Below are 8380 nucleotides of genomic sequence, written 5' to 3' on the forward strand. Positions count from 1 at the left end.
AGGAAATTATTGATACCAAATTCCCAAAGTGCCATGGGAGCCAGGTTCGAGAATGATTCCTACCTAGCTTAAGGGGTATATTATGAGCTACCAGCTTATATAAGTAACCCCTTCTTCCACAGCACATTTCACAATCCTCCTGTTTCCTCCCCCTCCCATCTCCATAACAACCAGGGTTGTTATCTGAAAGAAATCAGCCTGCTTCTTTAACTTTGGGCTCTAATTTAAGGATGCTTAACTTGGGAGGTCTACTTTACTTCTTCCTTGGGGACTCTTAACATTTTAGGGCATCGGTTGAATATCCTGGTCTCAAAATCCTTCCCCATGTCCAATATCAATAGAGCAAATGAAAATCAAGCAAATCACACTGGGAAAGGGGATATTGTTCTAAAACATGGAAGAAGAAAAAATAAAAAATAAAAAAAATAAAACATGGAAGAGACTGCCTGATTCTTTTTCCTAGAACAGGACAGGCAGTACAATTATAATACTGACTAGTCTTGTATAAGCAAGAGAAAGAAATGTTAGCCAGAACAGCACTTACTCCAGATTCCCTTACTAAGCAAGGCCTCCAAAACACTCTCCCCAAGTCCACTTGAAGTCATCCTCAACCCTTAACGTGCCATGAGGTCAAGGCTGAAAGTACCCAATCTATTTTCAAGATAATGTCCTTTCTCTTTCAATATGATCATCAAACATTTGTATGCCTGACACCATGTGAAATCTTTGGAATTCAGAATTAGTAATACACAATTCCTTCAGAGAAAGAGTAATTAAGTCTCCTACTTGTATTTTTTCTGGTTCACATTTGGGGAAAAATCATGTTCCCTAGTTAATCTGGATTAAATATTAGGTATGAAAAAACTTTCGTGAATCAGCTGGCTTTCTAAATTTTCTGAAACATAAGAGCTCAAGTTCTTTATTTTTTTTTAGACTTTTATTTTTTTTATTATTATTTATGATAGTCACAGAGAGAGAGAGAGAGAGAGAGAGAGAGAGAGGCAGAGACACAGGCAGAGGGAGAAGCAGGCTCCATGCACCGGGAGCCCGATGTGGGATTCGATCCCGGGTCTCCAGGATCGCGCCCTGGGCCAAAGGCAGGCACTGAACCGCTGCGCCACCCAGGGATCCCGAGCTCAAGTTCTTTAAATGTTTATCACTGATGAATGATTCTTATCCTTCCTGGCCTTTGCTCTTCTTAAAAGGAAAATGGAACCAGAAATCGAAATTACCACAGGATTTGTGTAAGCAAGAACTCCCATCAGCTCACCTGCAAAGCTCGATAAAAGCTCATCATTTCGTTAGCGGTCCTGCCTTCTAAATTCAACCCTCTGGTTCTGTAAATAACATGAAATATGCTGTTGATTGATAACTAAAGCTGCATTTCCTTTTCCTAAAATTTCCTGGAACGCTCATAAGAAGTTATATTTATCTTAGTGAAATATGTAAGGCATATTTTGAATTCTTATAATATTTTGTCTTCACTGAGCATGTCAATTAACTTGGGGATATTTTGAAGTTACACAAATCTGGACGGATATAGAAACTACAGAATAGAATGAAGGATTTCAGGATGTCTAACTAGACTTAAATAATCAAAAGAATAATACTGTGACAACTAGAATTGTTAGAATCTAAAATGTACCCAGATTCAAAGAAAATCCTCTCATGAACTTTCCCAAAACAGCCATAAAATATGGACACTTGCAAATCTAACATCCAAGTGTTAACCTATTGGGAGGGGGGGGGCAACTCCGAAGGATCATGGTATGTACTAACTGATCGTTTTTTTTGTAGGAAGCTGAATTTGGACCCAGGCTTTGAGGCTCATGTGAGAAGTTGAGGCACTTAGCTAATGAGTGAGTCTTTCTGACCCTCTTATTCTTATCTCTACTGTTCTTCCAGGTATATATAAAAGCATTCACAAGTGCAATGTCAGTGCCATTTGTTTATTGCTTTGCATGTTTAGTAGTTATCAATGCTATGTTTTTGTAGTTGGAAAATCCATTTATTCCCTAGTGGACCAAAAATTAGTGGTGTTAGTCATTAGAAATTCTGTAGCAAGCAAATACAGGAAAAATCCCCATCTTCATGGACTTACACTGTGTAGTACAGACAAACACTAAACAAATGAGATAATTACAGATTGTAGAAGATGTGACTAAGGCAATAAACTAGGTGATGTGTTACCAAAGAAATGCAACTATGACATAGATGGGTCAGGAAAGACCTTCTGAGGAATTGAGTTCTCAGCCAAAACTCGAAAGAAGAGAATTGGGGTGCCAGTACTTAGGTAATTATTAGCTGTTGCTGGAGAAAATGAAGACAATTAGTAGAAAATTGTCTTTATCTAGAACAAATAGACATAAACAATGCTATTTACCTGCTCCGGGAGGTACTTAAGCATAAAAAGCCATCTATGGGATGGATATGATACCTTTAAATCCCTCTACATTATGTATCTGCTTTTTAATGAGATATTTCGGTCCTCAGGATGAAACAGAGCCACTGCTTGGCTAATAATGTGCTATTTCATTAGAACAATCTATTTAGAACAAGCAGTATTTCTTGTAGGTGTTTTTTGTTACCAGCATAAGTGTTATCTTAGAGCAAAAGTGAATCAAATATACAAAATTCAATTGTGTTTCTATACACTTGCCAGGAATAATCTGAAAGAAAAAAATTCCATTTACCATAACACAGAGAAGAATAAAATACTTAGGAGCAAATTTAAAAATGAGGTGCAAAACTTATACTATGAAAACTACAAAACATTATTGAAATAAGTTAAATAAGGGGCACCTGGGTGTCTCAGTCAGTTAAGTGTCTGCCTTCAGCTCAGGTCATAATCCCAGAGTCCTGAGATCAAGCCCCCCCTTTGGGCTCCATGCTCAGCAGAGAGCCTGCTTCTCCCTCTCCCCTGCTGCACTCAAGCTCTCTTTTGCTATCTCTCTCTCTCTCTCTCTCAAATAAATAAATATTTTTAAAAAGAGAGAAATTAAAGGAGAGCTAAATAAACATAGAGGAACCCATATTCATGGATCAGAAGACAATATTGTTAAGATGGCAATACTCCCCAGATTAATCACAGAATCAACACAGTCTTCATCAAAATCCCAGGTGGCTTTGTTATAGAAATTGACAAGCTGATCCTAATATGGACATGCAAGGAACCCAGGATAACCAAAACAATTTCAAAGAGGAAGAACAAGGTTGAAGGATCCATATTTCCCAGTTTCTAAACTGACTACAAATGTACAGTAATGAAGACCATGTGATACTGGCATAAGGATAGACATATTGATCAATGGACTAGAACTGAGAACTCAATTTGAAAATGGACAAAGGATCTAAATAGTCATTTCTCCAAAGAAAATATTAAAGTCAATAAGCACATGAAAAGATGCTCAATAGCATTAGCCTTCAAGAAATGTAAATCAAACCCACATGAAATACCACTTCCTACTCACTAGAATGGCAATAATCACAAAGAGAATAACAAGGTTGGTGACGATGTGGAGACATCGGAACCCTCATACATTGCTGGTAGGAATGGAAAATGGCCCCGCTGCTTTGGAAGACAGCACTTCCTCAAAAGACTGAACATCGAATTACCATATGACCTGGCAGTTCCACCCTTAGGTATATACCAAGAGAAATGAAAACCTATATTCACATAAAAACCAGAACAAAATGTTCAGAGCAGCATTATTCATAATAGGCAAAAATTAGAAACAACCCAAGACTCACCAGTTGATGAATTAAAAATGTACAATGGCATATTATTCAGCAACAAAAAAGAACGAAGCCCTGATACGTGCTACAGCATGTATCACAAACAGCACGCTGTTTGTGTGAAAGAAGCCAGTCACAAAAGACCACATATTATATGATTTCATTTATATTAAATGTGCAGATGTGGTAAATCTACAGAGACAAAAAAAGTAGATTAGTGGTTAGCGAGTGGTTAGTGAGGGGATAGTGGTAGGGGGGAAACAGGGCAGTGACTGTTAATGGTCATGGGATTTTTTTTTGAGGTGATGAAAAACGTACTAAAATTGATTGTGATAACAGTTACACAACTCTGTGAGCATATATAGTTGTATACTTTCAATGGGTGAATTGTATGGTATGTGAATTATAGCTCAATAAAACTTTTATATTAAAAAAAGCGAAAAGAAAAAAATAGTAAGCAAGTGACAACACCAGGGAACATCAATGGTCCAGAAGATCAGAAGAGTCAACAAGAATTATTTATTTATTTATTTTTAGTTTTCCCCTTCTTTAAGATTTTATTTATTTACTCATGAGAGACACACAGAGAGAGGCAGAAAAAAAGTCAGAGGGAGAAGCAGGCTTCATGCAGGGAGCCCAATGTGGGACTCAATCCCGGGACTCCAGGATGATGCCCTGGGCTGAAGGCAGACGCTAAACTGCTGAGCCACCCAGGGATCCAAGTTTTTCATTTTTTAAAGAGTGCACAAACAGGGAGGGGCAGAGAGAGAGAGGGAGAGACAGAATCCGAGGTAAGCTTCATGCCCAGCACAGAGCCAATCGCAGGGCTCCATTTCACAACCCTGAGATCATGACCTGACCTGAAATCAAGAGTCAGACATTTAATCCACTGAGCCACCCAGGCACCCCAACCAGAATTTATTAAGTCAATTTATCTACCTTGCTTATAGGCACAACCTCTATATAGTAACACTAGCTGGAAATCTATTGTTGTTAGGCCCTAAAGTAAAGGAGCATCCATCAGGCACCTCAATAAACTATTCCAGTTGTGACAGCAATTCCAGGAATCAACAAATAAGAGTCTTCTCTAAGACCAACCTCATGTTAGATTTTAGGCTAAGATTAATCTCCCTTGAGGCGAAAAGATTAATATAGTAATGACTGTGTTTCCTATTTCTCTGGGTGTTTCTCTTTCTATTCTAGAAACAAGACCCTGATGCTAATATATTATGCCTTTACTCTACTGGTTTCATCTCAGGCTTGGTTCCTTACTGCAAAGGCTGAGTAGAAATCTCACATCTTAATTTAGGACAAGAGTGGTGCTATCCAAATGAGTTTCTTTCTCCCTGCTTTCATTTCTCCCTGGTGCTATTTCTAAAATGAGGTTATCTGCTCCCATCAACTTCATGAGCTACTATGTGATAACTGAGCTTATACACAAAAGGAAAAGTATGACCCAATGACAATAGCATCATTTTTAAAAAATGATAAGATGTTGATTACGATTTTACAGTTTTCCCAAACCCAAAGGTCCTTCCCCACCCCCTCCCCAGCATGCTTTTAGGGGCCTTCATTTAAAGTTCTTACCTTCTAGGGACACCTAGTGGCTCAATGGTTGAGCTCCTGCCTTGGCCTCAGGTCATGATCCCAGAGTCCTGGGATAGAGTCCCACATAGGGCTCCCTGCAGGGAGCCTGCTTCTCCCTCTGCCTAAGTCTCTGCCTCTCTCTCTCTCTGTGTCTCTCGTGAATAAATAAATAAAATCTTTAAAAAAAAAATAAAGTTCTTACCTTCTCTTTGCCTGATGCCTCACGTACTATAGTATTAGCAGACTTTTAAATGTACTAGAACCTTGTGAAAATCTGAAAATCTGAAAGCAGTGGCTGGAGAGTGTGAGGAAAAGATAACTACAAAGAGCTCTCTGAGAAGACAGAAAGGAGGAAGTGAAGGGTGGCAGGTAAAAAGTAAGAGGCTTTTAATTGGGAGCTCTGCCAGTTTTGCTCTCTTCTACCCAACAAATTTAGACAGTAGCATGCCTTCAGGTTGTACTCTCTATAGATTGCCTCTGAAGCTCTCCTAGAGAGTTCTGGTTGAGCCATCCTTCATCTCAAAAGTTCAATAATAGAATAATTCTATATTATTTTAATAGATATTTTTTAAATAAAGATTTTATTTTTTTCAGAGAGAGCACGCACACAGAGGCAGGGGGAGAAGCAGACTCCCCACTGAGCAGGGAGCCCTATGCAAGGCTGGATCCCAGCACCCCAGGATCATGACCTGAGCCAAAGGCAGCCACTTAACTGAGCTACCCAGGCGCCCCAATATATATTATTTTAAAGCAGTAAGAGCTTGTCACACTGAGAGAGCCTTTAGCCCTGATTATGCTGTGTTTACTGTGTGCTTCTTCCAGAGTCCTCTGCTGATAAGATCTTCATTTTTTCCAACATAGGGGAAAAAACTTTTGTCTTTAAATGAAAGTCCGTTTAGGCACAATGATTATTATATACTATATGAAGCACCATGGGGGCTAAGAACATAACATAACTTAGACACAACTCTCAAGGGTCTTGGAACCTAATGAGTTGGAAATGGCCACAAATAATCCAGATACAAAGCAGAGCAGGATAAGTGTCCTCCATCGGCATTGGTATTTAGCTGGTGGTTTCCCAAAGCTTTCCTTCTGTGTTTATTTCCAAGAACTCCTAAGAATTTGAATAAAATGTAAATCATAAACAGTCATCTAAATACGAGGTCGTCTGCTCACAGTTATCCATCATCTTCCTCCAGTTTGGTTTCCTGGTAAAAACAACACTCAAGTCTCCCAATGCTCCCGCATTTAGATCTCTTTTCAGTGGAAGATTTGCATCCTATAAAAGAAAGAACAACGATAGCCTGCAAAGCAGAGGAAGCTTTCAAAAGTAAGCCAGAGAGACTCGGATGGAAAACTGGTTAATTCTTGATGATCTTAAAAGATCCAGGTGTTTCTAGATTCCCTCAACAGTCAAATTTTCCTACAGACAGCTTTCACAAAAGCATGAGTAATACGAACACCTTAAAATTCGCCAGTGTAATGCGTAAATATTTGAGATGTTCACAGACCAATGCAAAACTCCAACTCCCTTTCTATACCACAGAATTAATGGAGTGTTCTCTTAAAACAAACAATGAGGTTTGTCCTTGGCAGAGTGACAGAAAAACATTTCCTTTTAGGAGCCGGTAAAGTTGGGGAGGGGAGGAAAGATGGGTCTACAGACTCTCTGGGTGTCAATGCCACCCAATTTTCAGGATATGTCCATTTGGTTATATTTTCTCACCTTCCTCCAACGCTTCAACTACTTAACCCCAGTAGCACACCCACCATTAAACCTGAAAGCTTAGTCTTTGATAGGCCAACCAGGTAAAGCTTGCTGGTCAGCCGAGCAAATCTGGTGAGCCTCTTAAATATTTTTTAGGGGCACTGGTACAGCAGAGATCCCTGATCCCATAGTTCACCTGTGTATCAGCAGGTTGGTTCTGCCCTCAAGAAGTTTTGTTGATGTTCATTTGCTCAGAACCCCAAAGTAGACATAGGTTTCTCATCCAGGAGCAAACATGAAAGGAAACAGAAAGCACTGCACATGTGTATCATTTGGAGGATGTACCAAGTGTATCAGCCGTGGTGCCCGACCCATCACAGTCCAGCCTATGGAACTCCGCTTTGTTCTAAAGGACTGTGACCTCACGGGATTATAGCTGAATACGAGCCAATCCATAGCTTGGCTAATGACCTATGATGGGTCCTGGTATAGAAAATTAAGGAGTCTTTCTCTTGAAAATTTAAACTAAGAAACATTGAGAAGATAAGGGAATAAGTACCTCACTCTCGGAGTTTCTCTCATCTAACGGGTATAGTAATAAAAGCATTTACAACATAGCAGAAATTAGTAATATTAAAGCACTGAGAACAAGATCTGGCGCTTAATCAGCATGCCATAAATGCATCATCACCATCATCATCGTCATCATCTGGAGTAGTTGTCTTCTATTCAGAAAGCTTCCACGAGAATGCGTGTGTAATACTATATGTGTAATAAGCTAAAAAAATGAAATGTAATGAGGGATGACTAGCCTTACCAGGTACGAAAATAAAAAATAAAACCACTTTAAAGTGATAAGGATTCGTGAAGAGGCAGATACAATTGTTTCTGAAATTGCCTCAAATACATATGAGAATTTAGTGTATGAAAAAGGTGGCATTTAAAATTAGCAAAGAAAATATTTGTTATGAAATCATTAGTAACTATTTCTGGCACAACAAGGCAGCTATTTGGAAAAATAAAATCTCTAACTCACCTCTAATATCAAAATAAATTTGAGGTAGGTCAAAGAATTATATCTCAAAAATGAAAGGAACAGTAGAAAAACATGTTTGGGTATTTTTATAATATTAGGGGCTATTTTTCTAGGATAAAAGAAGATTCTGAAGGCATTAAATTGCTAACTGTAATTAAAAGCAAATAGAGGGAAAGTTGAAAGCAAATGTTTGGGGGAGCTAAATCATGAGGCCAAAATACAAATAGCAAATAGAAATACCTACAACACAAGTGAAAGTCTAAAGACTAATTTCCATAAAATACAAAGAGCTCTTAAAAATCAGTAAAAGAGCT

This window comes from Vulpes vulpes, chromosome 5 (genome assembly GCF_048418805.1).
Source record: "Vulpes vulpes isolate BD-2025 chromosome 5, VulVul3, whole genome shotgun sequence".
In the NCBI taxonomy this organism is placed as follows: domain Eukaryota; kingdom Metazoa; phylum Chordata; class Mammalia; order Carnivora; family Canidae; genus Vulpes; species Vulpes vulpes.